Source organism: Melitaea cinxia, chromosome 23, assembly GCF_905220565.1.
Source record: "Melitaea cinxia chromosome 23, ilMelCinx1.1, whole genome shotgun sequence".
Classification (NCBI taxonomy): Eukaryota; Metazoa; Arthropoda; class Insecta; order Lepidoptera; family Nymphalidae; genus Melitaea; species Melitaea cinxia.
Genome location: NC_059416.1, coordinates 6,656,649 through 6,684,545, shown reverse-complemented (window position 1 = coordinate 6,684,545; position 27,897 = coordinate 6,656,649).

The window sequence follows — 27,897 nt, the reverse complement described above, 5'->3', positions numbered from 1 at the left end:
GATTACGTCTCAACTTGGCTAAGGCTAATCTACGTTCTGCCACCTTTTTAGAAAGGGCAGCATTCCAGTATGGCAGAGGACGAAACTTACTAGTAGGATTTAAACTCGTTTTTATGTAAGGTATAAATTGGTCTGCTGCTATGTTTAAAAATTTTGTAAAATTATCGTAACATATTTGTAGATTTCCATTAAAATTAAAGTCCATAAACAATGATTCCACGAAATTTGTGTACGACTCCCAATCTGCTATTTTATAGTTACGCCGATGAACAATACTAGGTAAAACATTTATTTCGGAAGAAATTTTTATCAATAGGTGATCACTACCTAACGTTTCATTTATAGTGTTCCAGATAAGTTTTAAAAATATGTCGGTTGAAGCTAGAGATATATCAGGAGCAGACTGTTGGAGAGCGCCATTGACTAAACGTATCCGAGTTGGGCTACCATCGTTCAAGGGAGTAAATGGATGATCAATAAGTGCCTCAAAAAATTGCGACCCTCTTGTATCGGTTTTATTGGACCAATTCGTATGGTGACCATTAAAGTCGCCAAGAATAAGAGACTTTTTATTCAATTTACAAAACAGGTTTTCCCACATTCGCTGTGTTGTACAAGCCGAAGGAGGACAATATACTGATATAACATAATTAATTACATCACAATTAAATAATTTTATACCGACCATCTCTATAGAAGAATCCAAATCGTTAAGAACCATTTGTTCTGCTTTAATTGACCTGTGTACAAAGAATGCAACACCTCCATATGAATCAGACCTATCAGCTCGAAAAATATTGTAATCCTTAAGTTTTAAAATTGTATTCGAATCAAGCCACGTTTCACTAACAGCAGCAATATGTACCTTTTCCTGAACAAGGATATTTTGAAATGACAATATCTTAGATTTGATGCTTTGAGCATTCCATTGAATGATGTTTAGTTTTAGATTTCTACTGTTTTTATCCATTGTTATTTACAAAAAAAAAAATCATAAACTAGCTTAAATAAAGATCTTTCCGATATAAATTCTGTAGCTAACAATATTAACCATTCCAAACAACATTTCACTGACATGTATATTTTTTCCTGAATAGATATTTCCTTAATAAATATAATATCCTTTAACCTAGTAAAAAGTTCTTTAAATTTTACTTTGTTATCTGGTTGTTGTTCCTTTTCAGTTTCCATTGAATCTAATAAAATGTCGCCTGTAAATTCACTTCTCTCACTTTCTATATTTCTTCTTTTTTTAGTTCTTGAATGATTCGTTTTGTTGACAGTGTTGTTTTCAGGTAAAATAATCGTATCATCAATTCTATGAAAATCAGCTTCAACTTTAAGGATTTCAGCATAAGTCGGCGTGTCATGCGTTTCTTTGTTTTTTTCGTTGCTATTTGATGGGTTATTATCAAATAACCTTCTTTCCGTATTAGATTCACTTTTTTTCATCGAAAATTTAAAAAAGTCAAATTCAGGTTTAGGTTCCACTACATCAGGGGTTGGAGGTACATAGACAGTAAGAGCTTTTTTGTATGTACAATTATATTCTGCCATTAATTCCCTTAATTTCTTCTCCTTTAAAAAAACTGGACACCGTTTTGATAGGGCCATATGATCGCCTTGACAGTTGATGCATTTAAACACTGTCGTTTCGCAATTGGCATGCATACCACCACATTTAGGGCAAACAATTTTAGTGTATGGGCATCTTTTGGCCATATGACCTAATTTCCAGCATTTCGAGCACTGAGAAACAGGAAATACGTAAGGGTTTACTTTTATTTTTAAACCATCTACAGAAACAGAAGAAGGTAAATAGCTACCTCTAAAACCCAAACGAACACACTCACTCGGAATCCACCCACTTTCACTTGAAGATCCACGTCGCTTAAGACGAAGAACGGATACTATTTCGACGTTATTTTGGCATGACAAATTTTGCGCTATCTCATCTTCTGACAATTCTAAGTCAACATTTTTAATGACACCGTATGAAATATCTTTTTCCATTGCTTTGTATATTCTCCAACCTTTATCAATAAAAACTTTACAATTTTTAATTTTCTCAACATTAATTTCATTTAATACATCCAAACGTATTTTATAGGGACTAATGTGTATAACGTTTTCTATGCCAATAATATTATTTTCTTTTAGTAATTTTGCTATCGCGAATTGTTTCGGTAGAATTTCTGAGGTAGTGATATATACTTCAATTTTATCGATCGAAGCTTTTGCCTTTTTTTTCTTTCTAATTACTGTAGATCATACCTCTCTTTCATCCTCTATTCTCATTCTCTTTTCTGCCCTTAAATTTATCTCCTCTGTATTCTCCGACAAATATTCCATAATTCCGTCTTCTTGGTATAAGTTCTCATCCATTATTGGTAGCAAATCATTTACTGGACTACTACAGATCTCCGTTGTATTGATCATGTCATTCTCATTAGTAACGTTTGTGTCCGGATTCATTGTAAACAACTATTATTTATTATCGCCGCTACGCACCGGCCGCCAGGTAGAAAACCTGACGATGACCCGGACCGCACGGCGATAACTATTATTATTCAATTCGTTTGTAAACAATTTTAAACAAAAACACGACTACTTCACACGAATACCGTGAAATGACTGAGCTTGGCATCTTAAGAGCCATTTCACAATTTTACGCTCTGCAAGTTTAGGTAAATTTGGTCGCATCGCGCGAGTCGTACGAGCCGCGCGATTTTTGTGCTAGTACGTATAGTGTGACAACCAAAAGACCATCGTGATCATTTTCTGATGTATAATAAAAATTATAACTATGGTATAAAATGTTTTTTACATAATTAATTTGTTAAAAATTTCAAGTATGTTATATAACAACAGTCAATAAATTTAAAATAAAATTAAAAAAATCAATTTTATGAAACAATTTTTTTAAATTGATTTAGTTTTTTCAGTTTACGAATGAATCTAATATTTACGATATGAATAAAAAAGCATTTAATGACATCGACACCGACAAACATATTAATTAACAAATAACAAGACAAACAGATTGAAATGCCTATTTGTATTGATAGTGTGAGAAAAGAAAATTAAATTATACATTTGTTTACAGAAATTATCATTATATTATTTTACAGTCATTTTCGTAATGTTTATTTTATTTATATTTTATTATGAAAGTATCAAATGCGTTTTATCCGCTATAACAACAGGCGCTTGGCGCGTGTGAGCGAAAGAGACGGCTGCGCAGAATTTGGCGTGGACCTTACCTCTAAGAGCGCTAGCGCTCGACTGATTTACCGGGCTTGATGCGTGGCAATATATACTATCTTTTTATTATTTAATATAAAATGTATTAAAAATAATTACATCTTTTAATTATTTTTTTTTGTATTCCTTAATGATGTAAGTTTACTTTGATGAAGATAGTTCGTTAAAATTTCTTAGTTTTCTAAGAGAAATATCGCTTTTAAAATTGTACTTATTTGGAAAATATTCGTAACTTTAAATTTTTTTTATCGTTTAATAGAGATACAAATGGAATAAAAATCTATGATAGTGGACAACAAAATTATATTCCACATATTATGATATTTTTTAAAAATGGTTTCAACGTAGAGGTTATTGAAAAGTAGGACTTCAAAGTATACATTGCGACCGTTTACCCAGGGAGGAGGCTGATGAAAAGGTTAAGAATTTTATACACATAATATAAATCAAAATTCTGATACGACTATGGACTACAACAAAGGTTGCTCTATTATATTTCAAGAATATAAATTACATTATTGCATCCAACACTGAGATTAACGACGTCAAAATATTACGATTTCGCGGATTGTTACCGATTTTTGTGAAATGGCTCTTAAATAAGGTTAAGCGATATTTCACGCCTGAACAGCTTCTTACGCTGTACAAAGCTCAAGTCCGATCGTGCATGGAATATTGCAGTCACTTGTGGGATGGCTCAGCTAAATATCAACTCACCACACTGGACTCAGTGGAACGCAGAGCCAAGAGCTAATCGGTAATGCCAGTTTGGTGAAATCTCTTCACACTCTGGCTCACCGAAGAAAGGTTGCCAGTCTAACGGTCTTTTACAGGTTGTACTTTGGGGAGTGTGCCCTAGAGCTGCACGAGCTCATACCCCCATCTCCTTTCTTCCATCGGACTTACAGACGCAGCGCGGGCTTTCATCCCTACCTGATTGATATACCTTTCATACGTACAAAGCGCTTCGAATCATCTTTTTTAATGCGCACAGCCAAGGAATGGAATTCCCTGCCGGCGTCTGTATTTCCGAGTTCATACAACCCGAACATGTTTAAAGCACGAGTGAACAGGCTTCTTCTGGGCGAACTCGCTCCATCTTCGACCTCGTCTGTGCTCTAGAGCTAGACTGAGGTCAAGAGTAAGCCCATAACATAATTTAAAAAAAAATACTGCCGTGTTTAGGTAAATTGCAGTCATGTTTAAAAATCAATGCTGGGAAAATTAAGTTCAAAGTATTGGATTTGTTTGAAGTAAAAAAAAATGTAATGATTTATTTTTCAATTGTAATAAAACTTAAAAAAAAAAAAAACAGTAAGCCGACGTATGCTAGAATCACTGTCATACGTGGTAACGAGCATTCGTCTAAAATATTCATGAGATGAATTGCGAATAACCTACGTGACGATACGTGACTAGGCGATGGTGCCGCTGTACGGTTACGTCTCTGACACTTACTACTCGAACACATACATGGCTGTGACTGTTACGCTAACGCGACGTCTACTACTGCCAAAATTTGGTACTTACAAGCTTAAAACCACTTACTCATCTATTAATAATATCCTGTTATAAAAATACGAACACAGCACTTAAGTCTAATTACATAATTCAATTTCGTAAATGTTTTTTTTTCCCTAATTATTTACCTCAAGACCAAAGCATTATAAAAATGAACGTAATATTTTTACTTAACGTTTATTGACAGTCACCGCTCAGACTTTAAGTACTTGTGACGTAAAAAATTTAGTACATTATCTTAAATAACTACGGATAAGTAAAAATTATATATATTTGTTAAAGTACAACATTTTGCCGGTAAGATTTCGTTTTTCTGAGATAATTAATTATTCTTTATTAATGAATCTTTTCATTAGATTGCGTTCGTTCTAATTTTGAAGACGATAAACTTTTGTATGTTACGCTTACACAAAGCTTTATATATAAAACACCACATACACTAACGAAGTAAGAAGTTGAATAAAATAGTATTTGCTCACAAACGAAAAAAATCGACTTCAATTACATCGACAAGTAATACATACATTACATCCACATTTACATATATTGATTGTATCTCATTATAAGTGAACGTTATGTTTTTATGAGAAATAAATTCTTTAAACCTAAATTGCTATAGTGTTGGAATAATGTGGAAAAGTATTCATAACTCAACAAACATATACAACACTGTACAAAGTTTACCGAATTATAGGTTATATACACAAACATACACAACTTGCCGATACATAATATAAACATAATATTTATAAATCTATTACTTTTTATGCAATAATTATTTTGTCACCTGACACATTGATCGGAATTGAACGCTCGCAAACGAATAAAAACCAACTTCAATTAGGTATATCGACAAGTACGTAGGTAGACGAAAAAATAGTCAAGTAAATACACATTATCAAAGATTACTCAAAAAGTAGTCATCAGATCTAGATCAATTTAAATGAGACTACATGACAATCATTAGCTATCAATTAAAGTAAGAATCATCAAAATCGATAAACCCAGTAAAAAGTTAGGCGGTATAATACAACGTAGGTCGACGAAAAAGTTGTCAAGTAAAAACGCATTATTAGATATAAATCGAAAAGTAGTTTTTAGATCTCAAATAAATTAAAATGGGACCAAATGACACGCACTTTCGATTAAAAAAATTGTCAAAATCGGTCTACCATACATACAAAAAGCGAAAAAAAATTTAATCGAATTGAGAACCTCCTCCTTCTTTGGCAAAATCTGTATATTTTAAACTTAATCATACTTTAAGAGGTAAAAATTAAATAGAGGAAAGAAAAAATAAAAAGCACAAAAATTATAGTGATAAGATCACCTAATACTACATATTTTATGTTTTATCGAGTTTCAAATCATGATTCTAAAGAAATTTCATTTCAAAATTACAAGAACGAAACGAAATGAAATTAAATTATTAACTTGATGTAATGTAAAAAATTTATAAATATTAATAATGAAACTTCTTGTTTCTTATGTTACGATAAATAATTGTAAAACGCAATTCTCAGATAGAAAAGATTTCGCTTGAAAAAATAATGACAAAGGATTTCGAGGCACAGATTGTTTTCAGAGCACTACTCGCTCGCTGCGGTCGTGTTAAGGTCATAAGTAATTCAATGCGTTCTTTCAAAAAACGCGGTGAATTTAAAGTGACCATTTTTCGTGAAGAGAGCGAATGTGAGTATTCCTATGTATCTAAACAGATGTATTATGTATTTATAAAAGTCACAATGTGGTGTGGTGTAATATTTTAGATATGTAGTAAGTATATCTATATATTGTAAGCTAACTATATTACTTACGACTACCGAATTACGATGAATAATAATAACATCAATAACTTCAGTATTTTAGTCACAATACAAAACAAAAATAAAATATTGTATATTATTATGTATTACGTGAACGAATTTGAAGCCTATAATAGTGTTACAAAAAAGTTAGTTTTATGTAGATAGAGATAAGACATATATTATCATTTTTATATATTTTATATTACCTTCCAATATAATAATTAATAAATAATGAATTGTTTGTAATTTGAACTTCCCGGGGTATTTATCAGTTAGATATGTAAATAAGTTTGTTTTCTTTTTTTTTTGGTAAAGCTTTAGATTAGGTAAAACCGAATTTCGGGACCGTGGGGGGATGGGGGGGGAGAGGGTGGGGAACGCTACCCCTGGTACCACTGTCACACCTCGGAACCCCATGGTTATGGAGATATCCATGGTTAAAGTTTTGAGGTTAGAAGAAGAATTTCGAAAGTTAGAGGAACGCTTGGCTCCGGCGCTACGGGAAGTGCAGCCCTTCCGCCCTTGCGTGCGAAAGCACGACGGGCGAGGGCTGCCCTCCCTCCGCGCCTCCGCGGCACAAAAAAAACACTCTAGGGGTAGGACAGACCAAGACCACGTGGACAGTGGGGTGCTCCGATTCGGTTTTGGGTATTTTTCGAATTTCTAAACCTATATGCTAGCACGCAATGTTACTAATTTTATTAGAATATTATGTCTGACGCGTTATTTTGTTTAAAAGTGTCGATTTGTCACACAATGCAAACAGTACGAGCTCAAAGGTATTATAATAGCTTTAAATTCTTCTTCTAACTTCAAAACTTTAACCATGGATATCTCCATAACCATGGGGTTTTGAGGTGTGACAGTGTTACCTTGTATAGATTCCCCTACACCCTCCACCCTCCACACCCAAAAACCCCATAATTCGGTTTTTTTAATTCGGTTTTACCTAATCTAGATCTTAGCCTTTTTTTGTTCGCTTTTATCGTCGTATTTTCTTTTTTCTTTTTTTTTTTGTTGTTCGCTTTTATCGTCTTATTTGTTTTGTTTTTCCTTCTCTTATTTTCACGTTTGTTAATTTAATTTAAAACGGATGAATGATCGTAATTGACCTTTATAATTATATTTCAATCTTATTTTTTTATAACTTTTTCTGTTCTATATACCATTCCTAATAAATAAATATATAAATGAGTAAATAAATAAATAAATAAAATTGTCTTGAACACCCCACGAAACGATATTGGTTGCATCGTATAATTACGCCACCGTTGCGCCAGTTAACAACAATAAGATGATTATCAATTTAGCAATTAAGTTCTATTAACTAGGTCAAGAATGTCTTATAAAATATAATATATTAAAGTGCCGCGCCATATCTTGTAAAAACACACACGTAATATGCTGGGTACACAGGAACGCTTCTACACTGTTACTCTACGGTGCCTCCGAGCTATCACTTCTCGGGAATTATAATCTCACGTCGATACAGAGACAATCCATCAGCCCCACACTATAACAACAATGTGCGCTTTTAGATGTATAAGGGGGAATTTTTAATAGATATAATGAAATGTCTATTTTCTATAACACCGTATTTATTTATTATCTATGCACAGTATTTTTTTTTTTTAAATAATCAAAATTCTACAAGAAAAGTGTGATGTAAAGATTCAAATTAAAGCTTAAATTACAAATCAACGAATATGATTTTAATAAATTTGTCGTACAAAAATGTTAAAAAAAATTACATAAAATTAAAAATAAAACAATATTAGGTACGAGTAGGTACTTATTTAGTAAATGTTACCTTCGTCTCAACTAGTAAAAATAATTTTATTCTAGTTTGAGTTTGGGAAGGTTAAAAGATTTTTCAAGTGCATTATTAAAGTAAAAAATATATTACCCAACGGAGTGTCTGAAGTGTTTGTTTTATAGCTATGTCGGGATACAAGATGTTTCAACTTTGGCCAACTCTCAACTGTAGACTTTATAATATTGTGTAACATGAAAAAGGAGTAAAAAACTTCCTAACTTCAAGTTTACTTTAGGCACGAAACTGCCGTAGTTTCGCGTCGGCATGAAAGTTTTAAGACAATATTTTGTCTTAAAAAGTTCATCTTACGTAATAATTTATTTACTAACTGGCTGTGCCCGCGACTTCGTCCGCGTCGAATTTAACAAAAAAGTTATTGTTCAGTTCGCAGAGTTATAAAATGAATAAATTACTAAAATAAAAGTAGCTTTAGTTACTCCTAATTACATCAACTATCTGCCAGTGAAAGTCCCGTCAAAATCGGTCCAGCCGTTTCAGAGATTAGCCGAAGCAAACAGACAGATAGATAGAGAGACAGACAGATAGACAAAAATTGTAAAAAATGTTATTTTGGTATATTATGTACCGTGTCACATCCATATGCATTTAGTAAAAAGCGGTTATTTTAATATCAGACACTCCATTTTTATTTATTTGTATAGATCCTACAATAAAGAGATTCATAAAATAATTAATTTTTGTGTTATTGATGTCTATATTTTTCGTTAGTGATATACATAAAATTTATTTATTGACCATTTTCACGGAGCTTATGACGAGTATCATATCTTTTAATGTGTTGTTTTGTTGCAAAAAGCTTTTTGAGACAACAATGAAACTCTATTACTAACTAATAAAAAAGAACGACTCTAATGTGAATGTAATAAAGGGCATATAATAATGATGCATATAATGATATATCTCCACATAAATAAGAAGTTGCAACCAAATGAGTTAATTAAACATTATCTATTAGTTATTTTTTGTAAGGCATTTATTTGAAAAATAATATTAAATTAGTAAATATAATCATAATCATGATGTAAATGGTATCACTGAAAATCGGTGTGGTTTTTGTTCTTATGAAAGCCAACTCTAAGCTGAGTGATATACCTTTTTGGGGCACAGGACTTAGCTGCAGGCGGTATTTTTGGGGTATATATAGGTAATTACATTCACATTTTTTGTTTAATACATTTATTATTTTTATATATATTTTTTTGAAATGTTAGATTTAATTTAATTTTATTTTTTTTACTTTTTTTGGATGATATTGATTTTTATGTATTTACAGTTCTTAATTTTTTTACTTGGTTTTATTTTTTTATATGTATTTACTTATCATTTACTTTTATTTCTATTTAATTGTATTAATCTTTTTGTGTAAAAATTGTCTGCGGTCTGAGTGATGTCCCGAATAAAAGGAGTTCTTTCTTTCTTTCTATAATATAACAAGTAGATATAATAAAATACTATAGTAAATGTCAATATTTAATTCTATTACGATTATTTTCTTATTTAGTTCAATTCCGAAAAATCTCATGTCACCAGTTGAAATATTAAGAAAGTCGTGAAGTGAATAATTGTATTGAGCGAAATTTTGTAATTTATTATATAATGTTGTTATTACTAATAAATTTTATATTTTTTATTCCATAACACACACGAGAACTGTTCAATCGAATTTCATTAGTTACATAAATTACTCTGATATAAATTAATAATATTTCTTTAGATTTGGCTTAACAAAATATTAATACAGAGTTTTAATTTTGTTTATTTTATTCAACACAATATTATATGCTATTATAATTTATAAAAAAAAAATATTGGAATATTTCCCGCGTTGCTTTTTTTTCTCAATTGCTTAAAATGGCTTTGTGCAACATAAGTTGTAACATAAATGTGCATTTATCGTAGCAACATTTACGCATCAAACGTACGTATTAATGTTTCGACATCAAAGTTGTTTGTCGACTTTTGCCGCTAAAATGTAAACTTGGCATTTTTCAAAACATTTTTAAACGTGCTTTATTACATTTTTTTAAGTCAATATTCTTAGCAACCTATACTTTTGCTAGAAAATATATGCCCATGATTGACAACGTTCATTGATGATATATTTTTAATATGATATTTCTTATAAGTACTTACTTTATGCAGCAACATCTGTTTTCTATTTGTTATTTTCATATATAAATATTAAAATTAAATTAATATAAAAAAGTACGCTTAAACTATTGTTACGGTATAAAGGTACCAACGTATAGACTCATGAAACCCATAGCTTTATCTGTTTTTTTGATGCTGTGAAAACTAACCAAGAAATGATAAGCATTCCAGTTCAAAACAATTCTACAGACACGAATAAAAAAAAGAATTGCAAGAATCAATCATGCAACCTTCGTTTCTAAATGAATATACTCTACGTTGACAAAATATTTGTCCAGAATTACAAAAATATTAAAATTATCGAAGTATTACATATTAGAAATCAGCGAAATCCCCATAGGGCAAGAAATAATTCTGTTTTTAGAAGGGCTTCCAGTGATCGAGTGACTATGGGTATACCCTTAGTAATAGACTCGATAAATCAACAATGCCCTTATTCCCCGACGTCAATATACTTTCAGGGCTGTAAAAAAACGGAGTTTTGTACACAATAATGGACAAATTTTGTCGAACTATTTTATCTGTATTATTATTCAATAAATGCCGAAAAGAGTTACGTTTTCGGATTTAAATATATTATTTTAAATAAGCATATTTAAAAATACACAGGCTTGTTTTTTACTAAGGCTGTTTTCGGGAATACTTATTGAAAATGTTTGTACATTGTTAGCTAACGTGTAAGATACGTAAATATATATTACAATAAAGATTCGGAGTGGGAATTGAACCTATAAATTTACAGCACAAAGCTCCAAAGTAAGCCAAAGGCTAATCTAACGGTTGAAGGGGACGAGTTATGAGTATATTTACTATTTTTTTCGTGAGATAAAAAGAAATGTAAGTAAAATTGAATACACGTTCAGTTCGTAACGACAGTAACATCAAAAACATATACGTGATGTATGTGTTAATGATTTGGATCCGCATTCAAAGTGGGTAAAGTCTTAATCTAATTAATTAAAGTAATTAATTATTAAATAGTGTATAAAATCGATAGATATAACTAAAATAAAGATTAGCAATGGTCTCAGCCTCGTTCATAAATAATATTAAAAAGAATAGTCAAAAAATTTAGTTCAAAATAGAACATAAAACATTCTGCTTATAGCCATCACCATTAGCAATATCCGATGGATAAACACGAGGAAAAAACAAATTTATCTTTGAGTAACTCTAACGCTAAAAAATTTTTACGAATAAAAAATAGTCTCAATCAATCAAATGGTATTACGTAGCCCCAATTTCGATAAAAAATTGGCCGTTTAATTTACGGCATCTTTATTACTAGGCGAAGCTGTGTGGCTACGGCAGTAAAGAATATAGCCACCCCCTCTCTTCCCGTGGTTATCGTAAGAGGTGACTAAGGGATAACACAGTTCCACTACCACCTTGGAACTTAAAAAGCCGACCGATGGCAGGAGAACCATCCAACTGCTGGCTTCGAAATACGCAGGCCGAAGACGGCCAGCAGCATCTTCGGTGCGGCAAAGCCAGCCCTGTCACTAATCCGCCTGCCCAGCGTGGTGACTACGAGCAAAACACATGAGTTCACTCAATTTTTAGCGCGAACTTGTGGAGCTCTATGTCCAGCAGTGGACAGTGATAGGCTGAAATGATGATGAATGAAGATTATTTTTTCTATAAAATTATTGAGCCAAAAACGGTGACTTATTCTAATTACAATTTAAGTACTGTTGCGTTATGACTGGTAAGTCCCATCTCCTTTTATCTCTACGCCCCTATATAAAATTCACAAAATAAAGTTTGTTGAAAGCAATCGTAGTTGGAAATTTGAATCAACTATAACATAAATAATGCTATACAAAAATAATTTCTATTTTTATTTTTATAAATTGCCTTATCTACGATTTATGTACTACTTACATATTGACGAACGAAGGAGTCGCGTACGACCATCATACGACTTTTCAAAACAGATCCGTGCGCTCATCATGCGATTTTTATCTTTTCACTTATAACTTTGTTTTCAGCTCTACGTTTACGAGCACAAAGCTTTAAGCATTCAAAATTCTTACGTCACGCGTTGAATAATTCATTGACGGACGTTTCGTTATGACTATCTATTTATGGTTTGGCCTTGAACTTTATTTCTGGGCAGGGTTTTGTCATTGACAAATGATTCTTTCTAAACAAAATATGGGGGAAACTCAGCAGCTATGCTAATGGTTTATTGCATGGAAATGTTTATGCGCTTAAGATTAATACTTGCTTTGACGTCAGTTGCCGCGGTATAATAAACTGTACATACATTTGATTGTCATTCATTATTTTCTTATAAGTATTACGAGCAATTGATTATTTATTTTTATCGATAGAAATATGCGCATGCGCTGTAATGCTGTATTTATTTTTAAAGTGTGTTTAAATTCAATTTGAAAGCGAAAGGAAGTAACGATGAAACGATATTTGTTACGAATATCGGTACTGTTTTGTGTAAGTCTTATTGTATGTCGAAATATCGGAATGTCGAAATGTCGGAATATTGAGTGCTGTTTTAATAAAATTTCGTTTATTTTTGAGATGTTTTTAATCAATTAACTATTCAATATAAATACTTTAGATAAAGAATAATCTATTAAAGTTTTTTTTTGGTTTGTTTACTGTTAATGAGGAGCTACTTCAGATTTGTAATGTATATTCTGCAAAGAAGAAACGGCAAGAAACTTCTCAATTACTTTTATTTACAATAATTACTTACAACCCAACACATTTAGATCTATAGTTAAACAAACAAAAAAAACTGATGAAGGATTCAACTCAAGCAATACAGTGATTTCCTCAGCCGTCAATTCGACTTTTTTTTTGTAACTACAATTTACGGTTATTTCAGTACGGAGCCCGTTTCTGTCAGCGCCATTCGTTATGACGTTTCATTGCTTCTCGCTAGAGTTCTTATGGTTCCTTTAAACTACACGTTTCGGCCAATAACATAGTCTACGAATAGGGATTATATAATTCAGAATCAAATTAAAGTATTGAAATCTTTGGTGGAATGTTGTTGCAATAGAGTACCTGGCTGTTGGACTATTGTAGATTGAACCTATAGGCTCATGTGCCACAATAACACATTTATTTAAGTTTTAAAAAATATATTTAAGTACACATTAAAATTATTGTTGAACAAACATTGATATCTTTTTTTACCTTCTTTACACGTTATATACTACAAAATAGTTAATACGCTGAAGGTCGGGTATCATGTTCACAACTAAGTTTTCTGCAAATATGTTTAAATTAATAGAATTTAGATGTCAAATGATCTAAAAAGAGTTTTAATCGAAATTTTTACTTATCAGATAACATCTTAATTCTTAAAGTTTGAAACAAAACTTTGAAAATTAATGTTACAAGACTAATATTGAAGACTAATATTTGTTACAAGTAATTGATGAAAACTTAGTTGGTTTATGCATTTTTAAAATTATATTGTAAAAATAAAATTAAAAAAAAAATTAAAAAAACTAAAAATTTAATTAACTATTCTTGCTGCACATCAACGACCTGCTCAAACCCGGAACCTTTGGGTATGCAGATGACAGCACCGTTGTCGAGCGTTACGTGTCCAAAGCACGAGCGAGTGGGTCTGAGATCTAATCGCTGAGGGAAGCTATGATTCAGCGTCTGAACTTGTCCCTTAAAGCTGTCTCCGATTGGGGTGACGCAAACCTGGTCAAGTTCAACGCCTCTAAGACCCAGGCGTGTCTTTTTTCGGCAAAGCGGAGTCCTTTCCATCTGACTCCCTCTTTCCGAGGTGTACCCGTGCCCATAACCGGCCGCCTAGAGCTTCTTGGCGTTACTTTGTCATCCACCCTCAATTTCGGCTCATACATAGAGACAAAGGCTCAAACAGCTGCCAGAAAACTGGGCGTCCTCTCGAAGGTGAGACAGTACTTCACTCCGGAACAGCTTCTAAATTTATATCAAGCGCAAGTTCGATGATGCATGGAGTACTGCTCTTATCTTTGGGATGGCTCAGCCAAGTACCAGCTGGAGCTTCTCGAGTCGATTGACAGACGAGCCAGGAGGCTCATCGGTGATGATGCACTGGTCGCTGCAAAGCTACAAAGCTTGCATCATCGACGGAGGGTGGCCGGCCTGTCGGTATTTTATCGGATACACTTCGGAGAGTGTGCGCAGGAACTCCATAACCTGATTCCCCCTACCCCCTTCCATCATCGTACAACCAGACGCTCTGCGTTACGCCACCCTTATATGGTTGACATTCCCCTTATACGCACTAAGCGATTCGCTAGTACATTCTTGATCCGTACAGCCAAAGAATGGAACTCTCTACCAGCGTCTGTGTTTCCAGAAAATTATAACCTGGGGATCTTTAAGTCGCGAGTGAATAGGTTACTTCTAGGTAAGCGTGCTCCATCTTAGACCGCATTTTCACTTATCATCAGGTGAAATAGTGGTCAAACGCAAGCCTATCATGGTATAAAAAAAAAAAAAAAAAAAAATTAAAAAAAACATATTGAGCTATGGCGTATTTTCTCTGCGCTATGTTACCATTACAAGCACAAGTTTGCCTAACTTTTTTATTCCGAATCATTTTAATTTCTTTTAGTACAAAGTGCCAAAAGACTGGTATCGGTTGGATGGGTTCCAAGCATTTCAAGGCCTGTAATATTAATGGTCTTTCCCTTGGCCGTCCTTTAATGATCTGTCATTTGCCTGACCTTGACTGATTGATATATCTCAGCTCGTTTCTTGTTATTATCAGTTTGACCCAAAATCTACTTTTTACTAGCCGATCAGACATACTTTGTCAACACGTTTCCTAAAATTTTACAATTTTTTGAGTAACTATTTTAAGTTTCCTTCACGTAAAACCTTTTATAAGATATTATAAAACTTATAAAAAAAAATAGTCCAACCGTTCTCGAGTCTTACGCTAAGTAGATTTTTTAGCGATTGTTTTTATTATAATACTGCAAAATAATACTGTTTTAAAGCAGTATTGTGTTCCTGTTGGTGAGTAAGGTGACCAGAGCTCCTGGGGGGATTGGGGATTGGGTCGGCAACGCGTTTGCAATGATTGCGGTATTGCAGGCGTCTATAAGCTACGGTAATCGCTTACCATCAGGTGAGCCGTACGCTTGTTTGCCGACCTAGTGATATAAAAAAAAATATATATATAGTTTACACATAGAAGATTTTAAAACTTATTTTTTTGATTCAAAATAGACCGCTGATTTAAATAAGTCTCTTGATACTATCAGTGTATGTTAAAGTCATTAACGTTAGTGTGAGAGATAAAAAAGCTTTAAAACGGAAATTTCTTTATCGTTAGAAACTTTTAATTACTAACACTAATGTAAACACCAAATTAGCCAATATTTTTTTAAATTTAAACTAACCTGCATATCTGCATATACGCGTACACATTTAACAAAACGTATGCAGATGCTATGCTATATAACAATATGTTACACCTTATACTGAAATTGTGTTACACAGAAACTGTAAATAATGTCAAAAGGGTGAATAACTATAATCTTCTAGCGGTGTACTATTCTACTAACACGTGCTATTAACAATAAACTTACTTTGAGAATGTTTACTACACGTTAATAGAGACCACAACATGAGCATTATGTATATATGTTTATGTATTATATCGTTTTGCATATTTTATTATTATCTTTTATCAAAATTTTATAAAAATCGGTCTAGCCGTTCCGGAGGAGTATGGTAACAAACACCGCGACACGAGAATTTTATATACCTATTAGATATAATTTATAAGATTTTTTTTATAAATTTTCTAAAGTCAGACTTTAAGAATTATCTTAATATATAAATCTCTAGTGGTGTCGATTACGAATGAGACAGCAATTTGATACAGACCCATTGATTAAAAAAATACCCACATAAAACATTGAACCATCCATTAGTGTCACTAACAGGAAATATCTGAGGATAAAATTTATTTGCTGACTCATTTGTAACAAAATTCAATGTTACGTCATCCACTCAATACGAGAAATTCGTTTCTATTCGTTTCTGTTTTCGGAAAATAAGATAAGATAGATTCAAACACTCGTATTTACTTAGTTTGAAAGTTATAAAAATTATAATTGTGTTTGCTCGCAAACGAAAAAAACCGACTTCAATTACATCGACAAGTAATACAGCGTAGGTAGACGAGAAAAATAAACAAACGCCGTAGTGTCACTACGATTTTCGAGGGTTTCACTCGATTAATTTACTTATTTATCTAGGTAGATAAATTTCGCGACATGCTTTGTGCTCATATAAAATTGTTTAATGATATGATGACGTTATATGTTGATAGTAAAAGTTTTAAAGCCATTAGTTCATTTTTTTATTTTTAGAATAAAGTTTCTAAAACATAGTGTTTACAACATTCTATACGTCATTTTTTTACGTCGCCCACTATTAATTTTATAATAACACTAGCTGACTCGGCCAACGTTGTTTTGCCGCTAAACGCTATTTAAAAATAGGAGTTGGTGGTAGAAGGCTGAAAATTTAGGGTTGTATGTATTTTTCAACGCCAAATCATAATAAAATAAAAAATAAACAATTTATCTAAAAATAAAAGAAAAATATTTAGGGGTGGACTACCCTTAACATTTAGGAGGATGAAAAATATATCTTGTTCGATTCTCAGACCTACCCAATATGCACACAAAATTTCATGAGAATCGGTCAAGCCATTTCGGAGGAGTTAACTCCTACAAACACCGCGACACGAGAATTTTATATATTAGATTATTGCCGTGTAATTTATTTTATTATTAATTATCATTACATTAAGAGAAAGAGTGAGTGAAGATTTTAATCATATGTTAATCGTTTAACATACAAACATATTTGATCGTCATTAAAAAATACAACGATAGGTTATCTCAATAAGGATTAATTTTTTTAATTTACAAATATTCAAAATTAATAAGGATAAAACAACAAAAATAATATTTTAATTTTAATTTGTTGTAATAAAATAATTGTTAATAAAGATTTATTAAAAGCAAATCATGTTTTTGTTATTTCACCATGTGTAGTAGACCTTACGTGGCCAACCACTTTTTTTCAGCTGTCATAATACAGTAACAAGGGTCTGTAATGTAATCTCTTTCACGCTTTCGTGTCATTTCGAATGACCAAACAGAGGTATTATATTATCATAACAAAATAAGTAAGGTATATTTTGTCTAAAGTCAAATGTCTGTAAATGAAGTATTTTTGAAAATTTATTACTTTTTCTAATTTAATTTCAAGCATTAAATATGTCACAATATATATACCAGTTAAGTATAACCAGTTATATATATATATATATATATATATATATATATATATATATATATATATATATATATATATATATATATATAACTGGCTGATGACAGTCGTCACACCTGTCCTGCAAATTGTCAAACAGGTGAAGTTTACACAGGAAATAACCTGTACAGGGATTAGGGACACCCTTGTCTTCTAGTAGAATAAAACATATTTTAAGACTTATTCTCATACTTACTAAATATATCTTTATAAAATATATAAAAATCGATCGACTACACACACTATGACACACGGGATTTCTTTATTATAGATTTTATTTTACGTCGTGACAGAGGAGAAATTTAAAATATAAAATACGTAAATTGATACCAGACGATCTTGAATTCAAATTTTAACTATTAAAATTAACCTTCTGCAGAGATTCGTGTCATGCACTTTTTTGAGACAAGCTAAATACCAACTTGAATGTAGCAAATTAATGTATTGAGTAAGATAACTAGCTAGAGTTCTTTTCTATAATAGAAAAGAATTTTGCCAGCTACTATATGTATATTCAAAGACTTATATAATACAGTACAAACAAGTTATGATAGCTTAATCCAGGGGTCATAAAATGGTGGACCGTACTCCGGACCCGGACTACCAACCTATTTTGCGCGGACTTGTGCTGACAATACAAAATATTTTATATGACTTGGGTATGTAATTTTATAACTTTTCCCACACTTTGACATCAAACTCGCCGTCGGCCAATACTAATATGAAGGGTTTAAACCTTTAACCCTTCATTTGAATTTAAATTTTATTTAAAGCAATTAATTTGTCACTATAACAAAGATACTCGTAGTTCAGTAACTACGCTCGGAGGGCGTCGTTACCTTCTAAAAGTTAGGTTGTTAAGCTTTGTCCAGAACCTGCGGTATGTTAAAACTTAGAATAATTATTACTTAGTGCGTTAATTTGTGTTACAACTAGGTTTAATTACGCTTTATTACGTGTTTCGCTTTCCTCAAGCTTCTAACCTATCTGGATGTTAATATATAACATGTCTAATTTTTTTTTCTAATTTTTTGGGAAAATATTTGATAAAATCTTGACAACAGAAAAGCTAAAACGTATTGAATCAGAAATTAATTTCTGCTGTTAAACATGCAGCACTAGTATGTAATATGCTCGCAAAGTAAATCGTCGTCATTTATAATATAGTCTTAGCACATCTGAGAAATGATTTTTTAGCTATCACTCGAATTCATGTGACTTTTACAAATAAAAAAATTTCTGCTCGAAGTATTTAAAAAAGTTTTTAATAAAAAATTGTGATGTGGATTAAGATTAATTGTTACTTAACATTACATTTGATGCTTGGTGCTTTTGTTAGTTTATTATACTAACCAATATCAAGATTACCTTCACCTAAATAATAGTGCTATTTTAAGGGAATTGGGATGCCGATTTGTGGTGATCGGATCATCCCAATATGTAGCTCCCTGAGCGCTCTGCCAATCGAGCATTAATTACATTTACGACGGTTTGGAAACACGGGTGCCATCCGACAAGCGTAGAGAACGTTAGTAGGTATGTACTAGAACTAAGCGCCTCAAAATCGATGTCTTTGATAGCTTTCCATACCACTACTAACACTGTCGCAGAGTTAATTACTTAATCGCACATTACTATGCACAATTCATTAATTGTGCACTTGAGATTTCATCAACGCTTATGCTTCAGTCTGTAACATCGTACTGTTAGGCATTGGCATCTTTATCAATGTAGGAGAAGGATCAGAGCATAATCCACCACGCTGCTCCAATGCGGGTAGTAGACATCAACAAATAAAACCTATTGGTCTTATCAGTTAGTAATAAAAATGTTCAACTTCTTGTTATAGTGTTATTATGTTAGGAATTCTTAGGTGACATAGTAATAATGATTATCATAATAATATACTTAATTATTTTTATTAATATATACTTATATATTTTACACAATTTAAAGCAATTTCTTCCAGTCAACCTTTGGATGGAAGCTGAAAAAGAAGAAGAAATTATTATTATTATTATTAGCTCACAAAAAGCAGGTAACATTTATTCAGCGGGTAATTTATTCATGCAGGTAACATTATCAGCAAATGAGACTCATACTTTTCCTGAAGATGCGCTGTGTTAATTGCTGGGTAAGGCAGTTCCTGCACTTTTTGTTGATCTTGATGCTGAAATATCTGTATATGTGCCATAATATTAGCGGACCAGACAAAAAAAATAGTGCGTGTGTACTTATGCTTATTGAAATATTTATATATCTTGAGTCATTTCTGAATTTTTTTATGTTTTAATTTTTTTATTAAAAAAGGTTTATTATATAAATAACGTGATAGATACGATAAACCATAAACGCGAACCAATCTGACTGAGTATTAGATATAAACGAGGGTAAAGTCACGAGGGACATTTATTTCTTTTGTAATTGACATTGTGTTTGTTTAATCCAAATATGTTGTTAGGTAAAAAATATGGATTAAATAAGCAGAAGTTTTTTTCGCAATTAATTTCCGGCCAAAATGTTTCTAGTTGTTAATAAATAATCCACAAAATGCCTTTAATATGCAGATGTAGTCACTACATTACATTACAAGACTTCAGACGACTTAAGGCGCCTCCCTGACCAAAACGCAGCGCTAGGCGTTTTTTGTGCACTTTTTTGGAGCTATCTACTTGTTAATGGAAAGAAGAATCAAACTAATAAAAACACAGTTAAATTCTGCATAATTTTAACTATACAATGGTAGATTTATTTTTTTATTTTTGAAGGAATAGATGTTAAATAATCTCCTTACAACGATACCACAAAAATGAGAAATAGTGATTGATAATATGCATCTCCTCGTAAAGTAAACATTATTTTATTTTGCAACCGACACCAATGGATTGACAATTTAATACTGAACAATACGTAAGAATTTTTTTTTTCAAAAGACCCAAATTTGAATTTTTATAGATTTTTTTCTAAAATCTGGGCGTATTCACTACTGTAACTCAAGCACAGGGTATCGGAATTCAGTCTGCCGCAAGGTTTGGAGGGAGAAGCTTGTGTCGTTTGTCACCGTGTCGGCTAGCGCACGCTCAATTCAAATATCAATTAACAATAATAAATTTATTAGCATCTTGGTAGCATTTATTGTTGAAGTTTATTTTGATTAGTTTTTATCTATGACACCCTGATGATTATCTATGATAATAAAATTTACTTTGTTTTAAATTAAAAAAAAGTTGTTTGTTAAAAATAAAATATTTTCTACTTACACTGTCTGAATAATAAAGATAGATTGCTTTTTAACCGACTTCCAAAAAAGGAGGAGGTTCTCAATTCGATTGTATTTTGTTTTAACCGACTTCCAAAAAAGGAGGAGGTTCTCAATTCGACTGTATTTTTTTATTTTTTTTTTTAATGTATGTTACATCAGAACTTTTGACCGGGTAGACCGATTTCGACAAATTTTGTTTTAATCGAAAGGTGGTGTGTGTCAATTGGTCCCATTCAAATTTATTTGAGATCTAACAACTACTTTTCGAGTTATATCTAATAATGCGTTTTCACTTGACGCTTTTTTCGTCGATCTACGTTGTATTATACCGCACAACTTTCTACTGGATGTACCGATTTTTATAATTCTTTTTTTGTTGGAAAGAAGATATCCCTAGTTTGGTACCATGATAAGGAAACCAGGATCTGATGATGGGATCCCAGAGAAATCGAGGAAAACTCTCGAAAATCCGCAATAACTTTTTACTGGGTGTACCGATTTTGATAATTTTTTATTTAATCGAAATCTGATGTTTATCATGACATTTAATATCATCATATTTAAATTTTATCGAGATCTGATAACTACTTTTTGAGTAATCTTTGATAACGCGTAGTTACTTGACTATTTTTTCGTCGATCTACGTTGTATTACTTGTTGATGTAATTGAATTTTCGTTTGCGAGCAAATACAATTATTAGCAATAAGATCGCCTGGTTGAACAATTTATTACTATAATTGCTTATTATGTAAATTTTGTTCTTTATTTACATGTGCAATAAAGTATATTATTATTATTATTATTATTATTATAGATAACTCGCCTTCAATCCAAAAAGTCAACACCAAACGAGTATCATGAATACTTATACTTCACTACATAGTATAAAACAAAGTCGCTTTCCGCAGTCTGTATGCTAAGATCTTTAAACCTACGCAACGGTAATATAATAATGTACTAATATATAATATATACATTATAATGTAATACAATATATTTTTTATATATTAGTATCTTTTCATCTATATATATTTTATATTTGCTGATAGCATTGCACCCGTGCGACGCCGGGGCGAGTCGCTAGTATTAGAATAAAAGTTGTAAGTATTCATTATGAACGTAAGTGTAGTAACTGAATTCATTACCAAAATTATTTATGCACCAATTAAATAAAATTAATTTACTTTTTATTGTACACAGCAAATATATTATATATTATATTAATATGAAATAAAATATATTTGTAGTACATATATATATATATATATATATATTTATTAACGTAGGTGTAGTCACTGAATTCATTACCAAAATTAATTTACTCACTAATTAACATTTCTTTCTTTCTTTAAAAAAAAATTTTTTTAATGAATGCCATGTCTACGGACTCCATGATCTATATTTTTTACGCGTATTCGTAAGTTGTTTACCAAATAGCGCTAGTAGTGTTTTACGAAGTATTGTAGAGGTGGGGTGCGGCAAAGAGGGAACGAATGCTCAAGGTTATTTGGTCAGGGTAGCGCCTTAATGGAACAATTTATTCGCTGTTATTACCTATTCTTGTAATGTCTGCGGTATCTTATATAAACGAGAAAAATGTTTATAAGTAAAAACAAAGAAAAATTAAATATAAGTGTTTATTAAAAAGAAATTAAAAGATAAAGGTTCTTATCCGGTCAGGATTACAAAGATAATGAAATTGTGTGGACTTAGTGACGCTATATTTCATGCAAGATATTACTAATTTTGTACTAAAACACAGTTTATATAAAATTTTAGTTAGTAACTGTGAAGTTTCTCACTGACTCTTCTCTGCAGAATCTACATTAGTACGAGTAGCTTCACATTCAAAAGTAATAATCACTGCTAAATATTTAATTTGTAAAATGACGATTTGAAAGTGCTTTTGAAGCCTATTTGAATAAAGTTATTTTGATTTTATTTGACTGCTATTTATTCGTCCACTAAATCTAATGGCTCCATTTGATATATTACTATTGAAACTACCCTGACTAATATCTTAATTTTGTAACGTAATACTAAAACGCTATATATCTACAAGTATAAATCAAACTATGGTACTATGGCACATACATAATCGAATCCAAGGCTAGCAAAATTGACGACAATACCAATAATATCTCAAATTTATTTTATGTTAAATCAGCTTACTTCATCTTATTATGATTTGTTGCCTCTAAATCCTGAAAGTACTGTAAATTTGACTTCAACTCGTTAAAGATAACACTCATAATCTATGTGAATTCAATTCAGCAAGTGGGGCTTATCATAAATGATTGATTACGTCTAATGGTGCGTGGATCGCTTTTAGCAGTCGGGAATTTTTGGAATTGAATAATGTAATGAATTATGATAAATAACAAATGAACTTTAAAGATTGGTCGATGGAACATTTTTCCGTTTTAAAAATGTTCTAATATGTTATGAGATGCATAATCATAACTTCGATATTGGTATTTCCAAAATTTGGTTTCGTAAATGAATTATATGTAAAATGTAAATATTTACTTTTTTATTTATTTATCATCCTAATTACACCAACCGATCAATTAAATTACAAGAAGTACTTACATTACATTGGTGTCCATGATGATACCGCGATTAATACTTTTACACTATTTTTGTGTGTTATCTCGCAGTAGAGCTGACAAATATATTTTTTAACGATAGCAAATATCCTGTATTTAGTCAAGAAGTTCGTTGAATGTGTATCCAACAGCCACGTATATAATAATAAAAGTTGAGGAATCTCAAATAACAATATTACAATAAAATTTGGAATTATCTTTTTTTTTGTACTGTTAACCACACCTCCTTCCATTTTTACATTAGCAATTTCTCTCTCCGCCATATAAAGAATATGTCTATAAAAATTAAGTTAACTGAACTTATTGTGTTCTCGTTTTATAGTGAAATTTTTAATACGCTTCTTGAAAATATTTTAAGAAAGGCCAATAAAATACAATTTCCACAAATCTATGTTTATTTCATCACTTTCAGGGTTCTACATAAGAAAAACACAATAACGCCGAATACTTAATAATTTTATCTACTTACTGTTACATAATTGTTTATTTTACAAATATATTACAGCTCGATATAATTTAAATTACATGAAATAACATTATTTTAATATGAACTGATTGTATTTTAATAAATAAAAAATTGTTTTGTACTATTAGAGCTCTTCAATACATATTCATGTATTATTTTATTTGAAATAATACTTATATTACAAAGAGGATAATTAGTTGTTTGTTCGTTATCAATTACACTAAAGTCACAAAAACGTTTTTGATCATTCTATCGTCATCAGAAAGTTATACTTTCCAGTCGGTAAACAGGCTATAAAATAACACATTATATCTCATAGTAACGAAACGTTAGTTATAAATGTTAACGCAGTTGAAAACGCAAGGAATATCTAGTACATTCTATGTAATGCTAGGTTAAATGAATAGATAGAAATATATAGTAGATAGAGTTACTAATAGAAAAATGAGTTTGTTTGTTCAAGCGTCTGAATCAATTGCAGTGTAAGACGATCTCTATAAACAAATACTCAACTTCTATTAGAGCAAAATGAAGATAAAAGCCGGTAAAGTAAGTATACGAAAATGTTCACACTGCTTTTACTTCATTATTTATTTGTGCGTAAAATGTAAAAATTTCAAAGTCTACAAATGCGTCCTTATCAGTAGAAGTAATCTCTTCGAAACAACTCTTAATTTAATATACATATATACCTATTATACAAAAGCTCACACTAATATAAACATGATAAGCAATCATCTTTTGATGATCAAAATAATAAGAATAATATTTTTTAAATAAAACATCTACTAATAAATATTACTAGCTATACCCGTGCGAATAATCACACTAAATAAGTAGTAATAATAATAACTTTACAAAATAACAAAAAAGTATTTATACGTGAGTTGATTTGAAATTGAATAAAAAAATTTACCGATCACCAATCATGTTGACGTTGTGTCTCAATGTATATCTATTATCTACATATGTAATTTTAATAATGAATTAATTTACAAAAAAAGCAATAACAAATTTTTTGTTGTTGTCGCCGGTAGATCAAGAAATTATCTATAAAATGACATATAGTTTATGTGGAATAATTGTGAGGCTTTTTCTAAAAAGGGAAGTAAACATCTTCAACCTTAGCGTATTAATATATATGATTCACTAATCACAAAAAAAAAAACTATAAGTATATCGTATTTTGAATTTTATAAATTATATTTTACATACAGTAAATTTAAATAAAATAATTTGATTTATATACGAACTTTTGTGTCATGTTTAAAATACATAATTATACATTATAAATAAATACAAGTAATAACATTTAAATGTAACATAAAAATGCAGCTATAAAAATATATAAAGATTTTCAAAAGTTATATGAAACTGTATCTGTAGATACAAGTCTTCTGCCAAAAAGTTGCCACAAAGTCATCTGAAGAGAATATTGTTCAGCAATAAATTCGCCTGTTACATATGATACTTAGTACGTTCAAATTTCATTGTTTTTTCTTCTGTATTTGTAAGATGGATAAATAAATCAATATATATACAACGTACACGATATCCCTTGCTGATACAATTATTCATAAATTATAATTTTACCGCTACTGTTTACTTAGAATATTCGTTTTTATATTACAAAGTAGGCCTTTTATATTCATATTTTATGAAATATTGCACTTTCTTAAATATTTTAAAATCTATGCAATTACAATTACCCCGTATTGTGATTAATATACATTTAAGTAACCTCAGTTATATCAATATTAACGATAATTTAAAGAAATTACATTTAGTTGGTATTATACATGCCACGATTATAAGATGAAATCACTTGATAAAAACACAAAACTGACGAGGAAAGAAGAGAGATTTAAAGGAAGGTCATCTTTTCTTCCTGATTAAATGTAAGACAAGTATTTGGAAAAGAAAATTTGTTATTCTTTACAGTTATTTAAATATAAAGTGTATATATTTAATGTTCCTAAACTTGTATTATAACATTTTATTGAAAAGTTAAGTTTAAAACAGTTTTTAAAGTAACTAAATTTGATAGTACCAATCTTAGTGATCACTTACATCTTTGGTTTATCAACAACCGATTTTATTAACATTTTTATTATTTATTTTCATATGTTGACTAGACGTTATGTTGTTGAATGATACTTCGACCATCCCTACATATTATCGAAAGAATGAAATCAAAGATTTTTTTTTTTTATAATAATAATAAATTATTGATTACCACGCTTTCTTACATAATTATTACATCAGTTAAATTATTGTTAAATCTGAAGCGATTGTACTTTTGTCTATGAACAGTGTAAAAAAAGGAGTTGAAAATCCACGTAGAGTTTGCTAAAGTTCAAAAGACAAAACGGTTTGTTGCTATCTTCGTGATAATAATTTAAACCCATCGCTAGAAAATTAGTAACACCAAAATAGGAATCATTCCGATCTCAAGGGTATTGTTGTCAATACTAAAATTTGGCATTTTAATAGGCTTTGTAATATATAGGCTATGTAGTCTTATATTTACAAAATTACAGATGTCAAAGTAAAATTTACTTTTTCGATATAATACAGAAGATGGTCGAATTACATAATTCTCAGTCATTTTGGTTTGAAAACCTTTATTATTTGCGTATAATATACTCAGAGAAATTTAGTCGGTTAACAAAATATATCCAAGACTTACTACCACTTTATTACGTTCAAAACGAACAAAAAATATCTTCGGAAAAATCTTATTTAAAATTCAATTTATCTACATCTATTCAAAATACACATTTCCTTTGAAAAATATATTAATGATCCCGTCACACTTCTTAAACAATAATAGGAAAATAATAAATGTTTTATAAATTTTCAAATTATGTAGATCGAAATGTTACAAGTCCGTTATTTTTAATGTAGGCCATCTAAACGAATAGTATTTGGATGTCTTCCAAAGTTCTACTAATTTTAAATTTTATTCTAATGGTCTTTTCTAAATAATGACAAAAGTATTAATATTTATCTTTAGATTACAAAGGAGGTCGGTGGTAAAATCGTTTTCATTCAATGATTAATATTCATTTTATGAACATTGAAACTATTTTCCACTTCGTGGCAAAAAATTTAATCTAATACGTGGAAAACACATTACACACTATTGAAAGAAACTACAACAAAGAAATTTTACATCATTAGTACAACATCGAATCGAACTGTCAAATAATTTTTTTCCAAGCGTAGTTTCCCCACACGGTAACTGATTTATGTTCACCTTAATCGTATTTATATGTACATTTTATATTATTTTGTATTAAATTTCAATGATATTTACAATACGTTAGTTTGTTCTACTTATCAATATAATTTTAAACAACTATTAAACTCAATAACGCCTAAAACTGAAACATTCACATCAGTATTAAACCATTAAAATCAATAATAAGCTGTATTTTTAAATGTAATGTTTAAAACCTGTATCGATTACTCTTATTGAACAATGATGTACTCAAAACAATTGTGAAGATTATATAATAAAACAACTTTTTGGGATTTTATCGCGGCTTATCATGTTTTTTAGATGCCCGACGTTTCGTTCGTTCAGTCCTTCCGGGAACATAGTTGCTGTAACCGCGTAATAAAGCGCGATAATATCCGA